The following is a 15,703-nucleotide window of genomic DNA, read 5'->3' on the forward strand; positions in this document are numbered from 1 at the left end:
ATAATTTTTGTGTTTCTAGGAATTTACCCATTTCTTCTAGATTATCTAAATTGTTGTTGCACAATTTCTTGTAATATTTTCTTATTATCCCTTTTATTTGTATAAGGTTACTATTTTTGCTCCAATTTTATTTTTGATTTTTTAATTTGCTTCTTCAGCCTTTTTTAAAATTAGTTTAACTAAATGCCTGACAGAAACCAACCCTGAGGAAGCCCAATTACTAATAAAAAATTAACTGTATTAAACATACTCAAAGAGCTGTGGTAATAATGGACAAAGAGCTGAAGGAAATCAGGAAAATTATATGGATTATTAATAAAGAGAAATTACAAAAAGGAAACCAAATAGATATTATGGAGTTGAAAACTACAATAGCAGACATGAAAAAGATCACCAGAAGGAGTCAGCAGTGGATTTAAGCAGGAACAAGAAAAATATCAGCAAAATTAAGTATAGGGCAGTTGAAATTACACACTATAGGAGCAGAAAGAAAACAAAATGAGGAAAAACAGAACCTAAGGGAACTATACGATATTATCAAGCACACCAAAATAGACTTTTCTGTTATTTAGAATTTATTAATTTTCTACTCTAACTCTACATTCATACATAAGGAATGATTGCTGGATGAGAGTTCCTCAGTCTGTTCTCTGCACTTTCACTCTATTTATGTTTACTTTCCCTTCAATCAAAGAAATACACACAGTCAACACGGGCATTATGGAAAATAGAAAAAAATTTAATTCTGTAAACTTCTGATAAGAGGGAATAGTAAGTAATTTTTCTATTTTATAAATAAACCAAAATATTCATAATCAAATAAATAAACTACATAATTTTTCAATATTTAATAATTTATTAAAACTATTCAATGAATATAAGTTTCTGAGTTAAGAATCTAATATAATTAACATTACATGACAAGGCCTATATATGTAATTAATTTATTATTAATAAATTTTAATTGTTAGTAACACACATTTGACATTTATCATATAAGCTACCATGCTCTTTATATCAATTAACTCACTTATCTAATGTCAATTAGCAGTTTAAGGATTAATTACTTTGAAATCAATTTGTCATAGACTACTGCTTAAATATTAATGTGTCAAAATTCCTTGTAATTACAAGGCAAATATGCAGTTTAGTCAAATGAACATTTATTACTTATATTATGTGTGCAATAACCAATAGCAAAATAATTTTTTGAATATATATGAATCAATTTTTAAAATAAAATATACAGAATAATCAAATTTTATGTCAGTTTTAAAGAATCAATATCTTATTGATAAATAACATTTCAGAACTTCTTTTTAATTATCCACTATATTATATGTCTTTATTACTGTAATTATTCTAAGAATATTTAGAACAACAGTAAAAACAAAAGACCGAGCCAGAAGGTAAGTTTACGTAGGAATCCGTTAATAAGAAACAATATAACTCGGGATTTCTTTGTAATCCTTTTACTGTGTTTATTTATGGCCTAGAAAACAGCTGCTCTGTATTGCAATTGGCATTGCATTGAAACTATTTTAATTCAGCAAGTGGTAAGAACCCCAGTTCAGACTGGCTTAGATGAAAAGGCATATGTGTCATCTTACGTAAAATATAATGATGCCTGTGATCACACATTACCACAGCAACAGGAGAATAGGAGTCTCTGTCTCTGTCTCTCTCTCCCTCTCTTCTTGGTCTGGCTTTCCTCTAGGTTGATATCACTCTTAGGCAGGCTCTCAGTCTGATAGCTGTTCTCTAAACCAGGCCTAAATTTTCCTGAGTTAAAAATTGTGCATTTCCTTCTCTGCCAATTAATTAAAATTCTCCAAGTTGAGTTTCATTAATGTAGTTTAAGTCATTTGCCCATCTCTGAACAACTAATTATGATCAGCGAATAAAATTATATATACTTATGATAAGATTTATAAGATAAATCATATGCTCTCACCCCCAGTGATCCCTGAAAAACCTGGTACTAAAAATCACAAAAATGAAGAAAAACTAAAAAAGGAAAGAGGAGGAGAAAAACAAACATACAAAATATCTGCTGATCATAAAACTGGATTATTGATTTCCTTCTGCATTACATCTTTTTTCTCATGTACTAATTAGTTTATAACTCACATTGTAAATATCAATACCAATCAAGAAGTATGTTCAGGAAAATATTTTAAATATCTTTACCAGAAAAAGGAAAATATGCTGGGCAAGCAGAAACCGCAGATATCCACTATTAGAACAGATCTCACATAGGCATTTCTAAAGCCATAATCTAGGGAAAAGAACACTCAGTTCTAAACTGAAACAATAGAGAAATACCCTGTAGACTAATAAGAAAGAGTTGTAGGCTGGAAACGCTGTGCTGCCTGCCAGTTTGTGATTGTGTCATAAAAGTTCTAGGAGAAAAGCATATATATATATATATATATATATATATATATATATATATATATATATATATATACTTTAGTTTTTCTTATAGTAGAGAAATAGATTTATAGACATGTACCTATTACAATGAAATAAATTAAACCAAAGAATACCTATTAATAGGGGAAAAGTTTAGTAAAATGTTGATATAGATAGCAGGTAGGATATTGCTAAAAGTAAAATGGAGTGTACTGGATGCATTCTACCAAGATAGATAATCCTCACAATGATTTGTTGAATTTAAAGCAAGGTACAGAAAATGTAAAATTAAGTAATATTTGCATGAAAAAAGCTTAAGAGTACTACGTAATTTGTATAGTGATGGGACTGGTTAGAAGATTTCTTGCCTCCTGGAGGGAGATAAAGAGGAGACTAGGACAACGGGAAGTGATCAGTTTGTACCATGTGTACTATTCCAGTTTTTCAGAAGGACAGCTATTTTTGATATTTAATATTAACTTGAAGGTCATAAATGGAACAGAAGTTTGTGTAGACAGGGAAGAGAAGGTGCAGTATAGAACCTGAGGGAAACTCTGAGTATGTGAAAGTGAAAGCAGGAAGAGGACACAGAACAGGTAAGAGAAGTAGCTGGGAGGTAGAGGAGCAGGAAGAAGCAAATACTAGGGATGCAAGGAGTAAGATTCAAGAAGATGGTCAACAGTGACATGTTCTAGAGGATGAAGTGCGTGAGAAGTGAAGATCCAGGAGACCAAGGCAAAAAGTTGGAGTAACAATGACAAGTCAGATTACTGGCATTTTAAATAGAAAGGTGGAAAATGAGATAGTCGAGTCTGCAACAGCACTCTGATTGTTTCAATAGTAAGAATGTTTTAATTTTCTTTACAACACTTCATATACGCCAGTCATTGGCCCTTGCCTTATGTATATTTAATCCTCACACAAAATTGGGAGGTTGGTACTATTATTATCACTGCTTTTAGACATGTTTTAGGCAAAGGTACAGCGAGATTAAGTAACTTCCCTAAGGTCTCAGAGCTAGTTAGTGCTAGTGCCACATGCAAACTACAGAACCACAGTTTTATCACTATGTTATACTGAATGATGTCAAATGCCAATTGAGATAAGGGAGAATGATTCCTTAATTGGAGTTGGAGAGATGTAAATTCCAATTACAGATCGAAATTAATTTTGTCTTAATTTTGTTTGTTTCTTTGAAAGGAAATTTGTTTTTGGTCATGGTAGAGTAAAGACATGATTCGAAGGAGAAAAGGATAGAAGATCCAGAACATATGAGTAAAACCTGGGATGTAGAATAGGAGATGGACCCAAGGATGTAAGTGGGGCAATAAGTTTTGCAGAAGAGGAAGAATAGGTCTTGAGCTAAGAAAGGGGAGTAGGAGATTCATGCAATCATGAGCTCTAAGAAGAGAAACTGAAGGTTTTCACTTCTATCTTCTTCACAAAATGGAGAGCGAATTTTTCTGCAGTGAGTGAGGTGGAAAAGGGTGAAGAGCATGGTTCATATTTAAAATTTGAAAAATATCTGTGAGAGCCAATTGGAGATTACTGTCATCTGTTAAGAATGAAAGCTCTGGATTGAATAGCAATGAATGTATAATGGAATCCATCAGCCTGGTTTTGTTATTTTTGCTAATATCCATCCAGAGTACTACAGTGTTAATCTTATAAGACTATTCAGTGAGAAACAAAAACTACACTAAATGCATTAAACAAGAAGGATGTCATTTTAAGTAATTTGTAGGGTTTTATGCAAATGATATTACTTTCATCTTATATGGTGTCTCTTCATTTTCTCCATGATTCAGTCTGTACATTCTGACAGATTATTATTTAAACTAGACACATCTTAGTTTCTTAATGTTCAATAACATATTTTAACAAGATGGAATTAAAAATTAACCTTGCAGAATAAAGCAGTTGAAGTTTTAGCTTTAAAGTAACGTGTTTAGATATAGTGAGGAAATAGATTTACATTTTAATATATGTTTTTTAGAAATATTAAAAAGAAATATATTTTAAAATTGATTTTTCTTTTTTCTTATTTTTTTACTTTTTCTAATAAATTTCTTTTTGAAATAATTTAATTATATTGAAACTTAATATTTTTCAATGCTACTATATTTTTTAAAAGTCTTCAGGAAAGCTTCACTAATGTATGCAACCCTAAAGCAAATTTATGTCTAAGAAATTGAAGATATTGAGCGTGATAGTTCAAAGTAAAGATACTTATTAATAATTAATGATTAATGATTGAGGTTTACTATAACTTTAAAAATGTGCATTAGAAAACAAAACGTAGAGTATCAGATTATAAACTATCTGTAGGATAGCCTTAACTTTATCACACAAGTTCCTTATTGTGCATCACATACAGATTATATTAAACATAGCCAACGGTGTAATATATCGATGTATGAATCGATGTATAATTTTTCAACAAAGTATTTATCAAATTGTGGAAATAGAAAACTTAAAGTATACAAAGATTTAATCACTGTATCTGAAGAAATAATGTTAATTATATAAACACTTGTACATTTCAGCCACTGAACAAAATATTTGATCCTGAACTTTCTGTTTGTGTAATATGCTTGCTAGTGAAGTTCTTTCTGTCTCCATGGCGGAGAATATGTACAAATATTTAGCATCAAATGAACTTAAATATATATATGTGTACACACACACACACACACACACACAAAGGCATGCGGTTTCCTAACTGCCTTCATGCCATTACTAGATTACTCTTAATAAGTGGGTAAGCCAAGTTAGACTATTTTCTAGACTTGCCTTTCTAGCTATTTCCAGCTGACACCGTGTGTACTTGACGTTCCATTTATTTTTAGTTGTTTATTCTCTCAGCAATCACTGCCATGTTAAAACAAGATGCTAAGTGCTGTTAATCCAATACTGAGTAAAAATAATCTCCTACTGAAAAGTAAAGTCTATGATAAAATAACTCTATGCAGCAATTAGAAAATGGCAGGCTTTGTGTTAAGTGCTTTGCATACAGTAATTTAGTCGTCATCATAACAAGCCTCTGAGTTGTATGCTACTATCACTGTTATTTTACAGTTGAGATAAAGTAAGTTCAGTAACTTGGTACCCTTACAGAGCCAGGAAATAGTAAAGAGGGAAACTGTGTTGAGACAGCACAAATTCTCAATGGTCCCGCACAAAACACACTTTTCACCAATTTTTAAATGTGTTTTTTCTGCCTGGAGTGATCTCTTTACTTTTATTCTCAGCACAGTCATTCTCATCATTTATATTGTGGGCTCAATAAATATTAACAAAATGAGTGAAATATGTTTGTTTCTCTCAATGTTATATCTGTGCATAATGGTGAAATGAATTATCTAGTTCTAAGCAGTGACTCAGGATCCCTTGTAAGACTGCATTTCGTTTTTGTCCCAAAGGCTCCTCATGGTTTGTGCCAAAGTATCAATACATAGTTCTCCAATGTGTGGGTCACTGAACTTCTTCAAACATTTTTCCTATCAGTATAATAAATTTTGAGCATACCCACCTAACGTGTATGCTTACTATAAATTATATACATGTTAAAACTGTAGTTCAAATGCAAACAATCATTTTCAAAGACTGAGATAAAGTTGAAATTCTTAAAAAATATATTTAAATGACTTGGGGATTGTGAAGTTTGATGTTATCATAAACTAATTCTCAAGGCAAAATGCACTTGGAATGAGGTTCATTAACAATAGTTCTAACTTTTTTAAATCAAAAAGTTTTCTTAATTCCTTAATTTTCAGAACCCAGTAGATCACCAGTGCTTTTACCTTGTAGAGAAGACTGATTGTGAACTCATAGTTAAGTTTAGAAATGTCAGCTCTACCATTGTCTTGTTTTCTTAGACTTAGACATTATCTTCAACCCAGAGTTTATTTACAAGAACCTTTAAAATCCCCTTTGCATTTTATGGAATTTACTTTCATTTAATTTAAAATAGACAGTATAATATATATTAATACTGGAGATGCCATTGTCAACATCCCCATTGAAGAACTCTCATTCTTCTCTCAAATTACATTGAGTACCTTGACTGAAACATAATTGTCTGAAATACAGGTCATGTGAGGACATCAGTGCAAATCTATGCATTAAATGTTGAAAAGCTTAGTTTATTTTTAATATGGAAATTACCAGAAATACAAATTGTTTTCTCCTGCATCCTAATGGCTCAGATTGCGTATCCTCTAGTGTGCATGCCACTTTGAAGTCCACAACTTCAAGAAAGCACACTTGGGGGTCTGTAGTGATCAAATACTAGGCCCATTTCTACATGTTCTGGGCAGCATCCTCATTTTGCCAATGAAAAAAATAAGGGCAGTTAATTGACCCAATCTGTACTAAGAATAAAACTGTTTGCTTACTGTGTTCATGCTCTGTGCCTTTGGGGACTGTAGTTAATGTTGTGACAAAGGGTTGTGTCAGGACTATGTGTCTGGAGCCCTTGGGTCTGGCTTTATTAACCTACCTGTTATACTACTTCCTTTTTGAGTTCCTGATCCTGGCACACTGGTAGGTCCGTGTGGGAACCCAAATACTTAGGTGAAGGGTGCGTTGGTGGAATAGCTGTCTAACATTGTAACTCCTGAAATATACTCTTTTTTAAACAGCCATTTTGGGTTTTTTTTTTTTGTACCTATGATTAAAAGGGATTAATAGTTTTTAAAACTCTCTTTATGTGTTGTCACAATACAAAATTAAAATATTTACAAGTTGGCTTCAAACCTTGGAGGATTTACAGGGTGTTTACCATGGCCTAACTCATTCCATTCAGGGCAATGCAATTTAGTTTTGGGGAGGTGTATAAAAAATTTGATGATATCATAATTTCATTACCAAGAAGGAATCCTTTACAAAACTGAAGCTAAAATTATTTCTATTATTTCTATTAAATAATCAAAGTATAATTAAGTGTAAATTTTCAAAATATTTGCAACAAATTAATTTTGACCTATTTACTTAGTGTGTGTGTGTGTGTGTGTGTGTGTGTGTGTGTACTTTGTATATATAGTCATAAAATATATAATATCTGTGTAAATAAATGAAATTAAATAATATAATTCAAATCATACATATACACATATATGCATGTACATACACACATATGCATAAATATGAATATAGAGAGATATATATGAAACATGAAAAATATATGCATATAGAGAAAGAGAGAGAGAAAGAGGTTATATTTTCATTTTTTAGGTTAATGTGGATTTTCACTTACCATTCTGCTCAATTACTCATGATCACGATTGTGCCTTATTAGTACATCTAATAAACTTATCTTTTACGGAGGCTGGATCCTATTTGTCTGAATTTGGTCAGCCAGATAGTTTATACCGGCCTTCAAAAACTGCATATGATCCAAAGATGAGTAGAAGAAAATATGTAAGATTAAAGGCAGGATACAGATGACAGAGAGCTGGATTTTTTTTTTTTTTTTTTTTTTTGGACGGACCAGAAAAGAAACCCAATGTGCTTTTATATAGGGACATAGCTTTCAGGGTAGGTTAGCCTGTTAAAATAATAGAGTCAGGGAAGAAAGTCTTTTCTAAAGTACAGCATGTCTATAAGCAAAGCCTCCTTCAGGGACTTCTCTTTCTGTTGCCTGCCTCTTCCTCTATTGCTTTTCTGTATGTTAGCTGTATCTCTTCTGAGCTTCCTTAATCAAATCATATCATTATTCTCTATCTCTAAATATTAAACATCCTTGGTGAGAACAGATTCTATTCCATCAAGCTCGTCAAGCTTAAGTTTATGAATAACTTCCTTTCTTTCAATAAATACTCATTGAAAGTCTTTATATGTCAGGGATACAGTGAAAATACGTTATTATATTATTGTATTTTATTTTCTTCAAGAGGGGAAATCATGCTGAATCTATTGTTAAAAATGAAATGAGCCACATGCTATTTCCATGTTGGAAAACATTGCGTTCACAATTATGATTTGACCTTTGTAATATTCTTCAATGGAAAATTTTACTTATATAAATCAAACTCACAATTTTGAGAATTTTGGTTGCAATAAACAGGGTTTGCATGTCATTCCTCTGCAGGGTTATTGGAAAAAGAGCTAAAAGATGTGTGTGGGGGGGGGGGCAGGCAGGGGGCGGGGAACAAAATCATGAAGCTGAACAGGAGGCTATGATTGTGTCATAAAATATGGAAAAAACATAAAAGCTGAAAAAGAGGAAATGGAGAATTTACCCATGCACTACTGAAGCAGCTGAGGTAGAGGAAGCCTCCTCCATTGGCCTTAAAGTGTGGACAGTTTGTGCATAAGAGCTGTATTTCTTCAACCAGGGTCCCAGGGAAGAGCTTACTCATAGAGTGGATCTCAATTCATCACAGCCTCAGACAAGATTCAAATATTTGGTTTAAGGGAGAAACAAATAAGCATGAGGCTTAAACAGAAGTAAGACAACTTTGCTAGAGTCTCAGTGTAACTAAAAGGAAGAGAAACCTTAAGACAATTTTTAGTGAACAATAAATTATAAATCTGATTGCAGATTCAAGATGCCAATTTGCTGATTTCTTTGGTTCCATTGTAATAGATTAAAAATCACTTATAAAGTACTAATGTAACTTTGTGGAAATTATGTCATTCCTTCAACAATATCTTTTTAAAACCCTGTTTAAAAATTAAAAAAGAAAACCTTCATACTACTTGAATTCATATGTCTAATTCACCAGGGCCTTTAGACACATATCTAGAAAAGGAATAGAATATCTACTATGATTACTCTATATCTAGTCATTCTTGATTTTAAGATCTAAGTGAAAATTTTTTTATAAAGAGTTTATCACCAATACATTTCATGGGATCAATAGATCTTATATCCAATGCATGTTTTTCACTTGTAAGTGTGAAGTGTTTCTCTGTACCCTGAACCTTTTGTGGATTTAGACATTATTTATTCAGCAAAGACTTGTTTTGGTGAACTGTGGGCCACGTACTGGGAATTTCTATGTGGACCATGCTAGATGTATTGCTTGCCATAAAGGAACTTAGAAACTACTTGGGGAATTGCTTCCAATTCTGAAGTAAAAAGGCGATTACAATACAGGACACTACCAGGGCTCGTAGTGCCCGAGAATCCCATTTGGTGGTTAATAATGACATCTGGGAGGAAGTAGTGTCTAAAATAAGATCAATCTAAGATGAGCAGGGTTAGCTGATAGGTTAGGAGGAGATGAGGAAAATATTTCTAACAAAAGAGTCAGAGCAATAGTGTTTACATGTGGAATCTAAAAAATACGACAGACTAGTGAATATAACAAAAAAGAAGCACACTCACAGATACAGAGAACAAACTAGTGATTACCAGTCGGGAGAGGAAAGGAGGGAGGGGCAACATAGGGGTAGGGGATAAGGGGTACAAATTATCATGTAGAAAACAAGCTACAAGGATACATTGTACTACACAGGGAATATGGCTAATATTTTATAATAACTATAAATAGAGTATAACTTTTAAAAATTGTGAATCACTGCATTGTACACCTGTAACATATAATATTGTACATCATCCATAACTCAATAAAAATATTATAGCAAAAGCAAAAATAATAAGGGAACTCAAGATTTTACCTGAATAAAGCAGAAAGAATGGGCGGTCCATGCCAGAGATAAGTGAGAACCAGACTAAGAGTGTAAGGAAAAAAGAGGGAGGGATCATGAATAATGCATGAGTTTCTTGTTTAAGCAACTGGATGCAAATAATGGGTGCCATTTATTGAGATAGAGAGTTTAGAAGAAAAACTATTTAAAGAACATGTCAACTTAAGGTTTTGTGTATATTATGATGAAGGATTTTGTGATCATACATGTTGAGATGTCTTGTGCGTGCTTAGGCATTTCATCCTAGAATGTTGAAGTACAAGAAAAAATGTAGCACTCTAAGTATTGGATGTAGATATATTTCTGCATTGGTACAATAGAGAATAAAGACAATAGGAATCAGGATATAATTCATACAACAGCAATATTTATATTTGATTTTTCTGTACAGTTTGTCTAAAAAGTAATTGTGAAAATAAGAGACTATATTGTTGACATTCAAGTATGAATTCAAACATTCCTTACTTTATGCTACTACTGATAGGCTCATTGTCCCACAATTTAGTACGATAACTGTACCTAGTTACTAAAAATACAGTATGTATTTAGCAAACATATATTGAATTCTAAATGAATTTTGCTTGACAATGTATATTTTCCATTAAGAATATTTTAATATTAAACAAAAGTGATTTTAGTTTAGCAAGATGTTAGTAGATCTGGTAAAAGTAAATAATAGGAATATCTAAATTTAGCCTTCAAACTCTTCTTGCAAAATGGCTGGGTAATTTCTTTAGCCTGAATCATTCATTTAATTGCTTCATCTCTTCAATGTTCCTGTGTAGAAATAGCTTTAGTTTCTCTGTGTGCTAGAGATCTGAGGATTAAGTCAAAGCCTCTTTCCAATTCCAGAAGTCTCTAGATACAAATATAGTTTCATTGTATCTATTAGTTTAGTGAAACAGTTTGATTGTTATAACTGTATCAAATATATTATTGTGGAAAAAGTGCACCCCACTGGTATAAAGTTAAGGAATAATATTAAACCTTCAAACCTGCAAAGCTTTGTGTCCAGCATATTAAAAGTATGTTTCATCTGTACACTGGGGTATTTTTTGGGAAATGAAAAACATTATGTCACAACTAAAATTAGATACGTCGAACTGTAAAGGTTCAAAACCTGATAAAGACCAAATAATATAGTGAAGGATCAAAATAGTAAAGGAAGACAGAATAAGCATCAAGTACTAGTTCAGTTTTTTTAAAAATAGCATGGTTAATAATGTAGAGGTTAAGGCTTATGCATCTAAAATAATATACTTGTTCATGCTTTCTTCTAGAAAGAAGAATACAGAATATATATTCTTAAATTTAGGATCATTAAACTTATGTTGCTCCAAAAATATCCAGGTCTTTATAACAACTTGAGAATATTAGTAAATATCTCATAACATGATTTAGCATACATTTTAACTTTCTATATAATTATATAGGAGTAAATAGAGCAGTACCATTTCCTTATATATAAATTTTAAAATTTCATATAATTGGGGAATATTTGAGTAAAAATAATATCCATTACTTTGTGTCCATACATTATACTATACTGTGAATGCTAGAATTCAAAATTTTAAATATTATTTTTAAGGAAATTTTACTTCTGAGTATCATATACATTTTTCTTAGATAACATTATCTTGAGCATTTCATTAGTGAAATAAATACATGACACTTCTAAAATGTATTTTAACTCTATATCTTAGTGGCCCATTAGGAAAAAAGATGTATGTAATTGATCGAACTATCAAGTTTGATTAATTGAATACAATTTAAAGAGTCCCTAATTTAAAATACAAAGACATCCTGAGGTAAGTTGTAAACTGAGCAAATATATTTCCAATTTCTCCTGTGTATTTTATTGATCAAATAATAAAAGAGTACATATATTTGGTTTTAGTATAGGTTTCCTCAAAGTTATAAAAGTTTATCACTGGATTTAGTAATAAACTTCAAAGTGCTGGAGGTATAGAGAGATATCATACACAAACTCTGAAAGAGTCTGAAACTCAAACTTTTGTCTTACTGTTTATCCATGGTTGTCACAGAAATAGGTACAGTGGTTCTGGTGGTGTCTGTATAAGAGTCATGGAGAAATATCCAAAATAAGTTATTTATATTTTCAAAAATATTCACTCTGCAACCTACTTATGTATAAAACTGTGCTAAGTAACATTGTATATATAATAGTTAAAAATAAGACAGATGCAGCCAGAGGACTCTAATATATATATACTTGTGTGTGTGTGTGTGTGTATATAATATATGCAAAGTCATTTGTCATGAGGAAATGTACAAGAATGCAATTTTGTAAATTTCAGAGTTATTTAAAGTAAAATGATATTTCTGAAACCTGGCTCATGAGACATTATTCACACTGGTGTAAGAAAATAGGTATTATTTATGTATGAGTAGTCAACTCAAATTATTATATTTTCATTAATCTGCATTCATTACATCATGGATAATAGAAGTTAGGTTTATTTATTGAGTTTACAATTTTTTCCCTTTTTTCAAATTTCACAGTTAGCACCGTTGGAGAGAAAACTGAGAATTGAGAAGAAGTACAGGGGTTTCATATGAGGTATGTTACATGATGAAAATTTCATACATTAATTGCTTTTTAGTCATTTTGCTCTTATGACCCCTTTCACACATAAAATGGAAATTTAATCTCATTTCCCTCTTTCACAAAAAGCACCCAGGTCTTTATGGTCTAGATTTACTCTACTAGATACTTTATTTTAATATACTGATACTTTGTTTTACATGCAAATATAAGCATAGTATCACATAATATCAATAAAAACATTTAATAACTTTACAGTTCTGGACTGTGTATTAAATGTTTTACATGGATAATTTCATTTAATTTCCACAATAGCCCAATATCATATTATCTTACCTATTCAAAATGGAGAAAACTCAGACTTAGAAATTTTATTAGATTTAATTACAAAGTTATACTGCTTCATCATCATCTTCATCATTTTATTCATCTTCATCATTGTGAAGAATGGAATTAAATCATACACTTATTTCCATGATGTAATGAAATGTATTTTTATACACAAAATGCATGCTTCTCTAATAAATTGCAATAGCTAAGTCTAATATTTTGGAAATAGATGAGTTCTTTTGACATCTTTCTTGTTACTACAATAAATACTGATAAAATGCTATGAGAGGTAAACTTCCATTGTTAAAATAAGAAACCGTCTTGAAAAATAGAGCATTTGGGCTGAATCTGAAAGATCATAATGAAAGAGAACTGGAATGTACGGAAATAGATGTCTAAATGACTGAGAAGATCCAGCTGAGGGACAAAGCTTGGGTCCAGTGTTTTCATTAATATTCTTTGCAATTCAAGAGCGTGATTTTGGGGTTGGAGAGGGAGTATCGGGGTTCATAAACTGGGGGGTCAACAGTAGTAGGTAATATAATATATTTAAATATATATAATAAATAAAATAGGTAATGGGAAAGTCACACTAGGAGTTTCCTAACAGTCTGTACCAATGTTCCATCCACTGGGCTGCATTTTAGGGGATTCTTTACAAAGAGCTCATTTCAACACAGAGTAATAATGTTTCTACAATAGGAATTTAGCAAGGAGGTTAAATCTTAAGGCGACAATGAACGAAATATCAAAGACACACAGAAGCTAAGTCCATCTCCTCTTAAAGAGCTTCCTTTGAGGCTTCATATGACTTCTGCGCACATCTCCTTCACCAGAAGTAACCACTATCAGCTGCAAGGGAGTTAAAATGAATACTTCAATTGGACGAATTGCTGCCTCAAAGGACATTAGATTTCTGTTATAAGAAAGAAGGACCAAAAGACACCAGCAGTGTCTACTGCATTGGGATGAGAAGGGCCTTTATGATTCAGAAGATGAATGAGAAAAGAAATAGAATTTATAAAATGAGAAAAACCCTGAAGTGTGACAGATATACCATCCTCAATTAAAGCTAATAAAGCTTAAATTTCAGGTTCCTCACTTATATAGAGCCTTCCAAGGCCTTAGGGAGCTTAGCAGTGTATTCTCATGATTGTATACTTTTATAAAATTCACAGTATTATGATATTTAAGTGAGAACTGGTTAAAGTATTCAATCTTTCTATCATAATTTTCCTCTTATATTTCTTTTTTGTGAGGATGCCATTTTTAGTATTCAGCTAAAGAAAATTTGAATAAAAAACCTGCCATAGTAAAAATATTTTGGAACATCTCAATAAAACAATAGGAAATTATAGACTCCTAATTTGTTCATTATAAATCACTTAAAATAACTTATTTAGTCCCCTTTTAAATTATTTATTATAAAATTAAGAGAAAATAAATATATAAAATAGAATAAAAAATAAAGCAATGGCATCAATAGATATTATTTGGAAATCAAGCAAATTGGTATATAAATTAAGTTAGTTCAAAAGTAGCAATTTATTAAGTAGAAGAGATAGTTTTTTTAAAATATGTTAACAAGATAGCTGGGCAGCTAGGAGATTTTTCTTAGGGCTGCCGGGAGACAGCAGCAGGTTCCATTTATGCCCACCAGGGGGCAGATACAGGTGAAACAAAACCTTGGACTTTGCAGATTCCAAGTTAAAGACTGCTAAACAGGGCCCAGGTGTCTGGTTGGTAGCAGCAAAAGGGAAAAAAAGTAGCTAAGGCCAGAATAAGCTTTAGAAAACTCACAGAGTATCTTGGAAATGGAAGAATTTCCAGGTACCCATAGTGGCATTAAATTAGCAGAAATCAGACATGAATGGGACTTTGAAACTGCACTGTGGAGGCTGAGAGCACAGATTCTGATGCTAGACTGCTTAGATTCAAAGCTGGCTCCGCTGCTTATAAGCTGTGTGACCTTTAGCAAATCGCTTTAAATTTCTTTTTGTCTCAGTATTCTCATTTCAAAATGAAATCACCGAGAGTACCAACCTTATGGGGATGTTAAAGAGGATTCAGTGATTAATATTTGAAATTAAAGAAAAAAGAACAGCTAGTACTGTTACGTATCAAATGGCAAACATTCTATAAGTATTAGCTATTATTAGGTCCACAGTTAACTTTGTGGCCTAAAGATGGGGAATACAGTAAAATAGATAGCTCAGAAGATAATTCATGGACAGACAACTTTTGGTACAAGATGCCTAGCTTCCACCCCTACTCCTGGAAATAAAGACACAGCCCGAAGTGAAAGAGAAGGGAAGCACCTGTACCAAACTAGGTAAAGTTTCTGCTATTTGTGTGGAATGAGGGCTTAAAAAATTCAATTCACTATACAAATAAAATCTACTTTCATCTCCCCTTGAGTTTGTGGACCAAGTTAGTATCCACCAAGAGATTTGTGAGAATTATAGTATACATATGAATTGCACATCAGGGAAACCTAACTTAGTTTCAGACACCAGAGACTGTTTCACAAAGGAAATTATTATAAGCTGAGTCCTAGAGGATGAGACTAAAAATTCTCAATGCAACAAGAGATTTTTTTTTTCATCAAAAGGAAACCTATAAGTTCTTGCCTAGATAACAGCAAAAGCATTATAAATCCTAACAGCCGAATCCAGAGTGTTTTAAGCCTCCAGATATTCAAGGAAATGTCCTATCATCTCTACATCCGATATTTAT

The 15,703-nt window shown here is 32.0% G+C and overlaps 1 long non-coding RNA gene across 1 annotated transcript in view; it reads left to right on the forward strand.

Moving 5' to 3' along the window:
* LOC133091904 (uncharacterized) overlaps positions 1-15,703 on the forward strand; it is a 112,807-nt gene that overhangs the window by 80,192 nt on the left and 16,912 nt on the right. Inside the window, exon 2 of the long non-coding RNA XR_009701000.1 lies at positions 12,595-12,652. This is a non-coding gene — a long non-coding RNA (uncharacterized LOC133091904). The remainder of the gene's footprint in view (positions 1-12,594; positions 12,653-15,703) is intronic.

The sequence above is a fragment of the Eubalaena glacialis genome, chromosome 5 (genome assembly GCF_028564815.1).
Source record: "Eubalaena glacialis isolate mEubGla1 chromosome 5, mEubGla1.1.hap2.+ XY, whole genome shotgun sequence".
NCBI classification, from domain to species: domain Eukaryota; kingdom Metazoa; phylum Chordata; class Mammalia; order Artiodactyla; family Balaenidae; genus Eubalaena; species Eubalaena glacialis.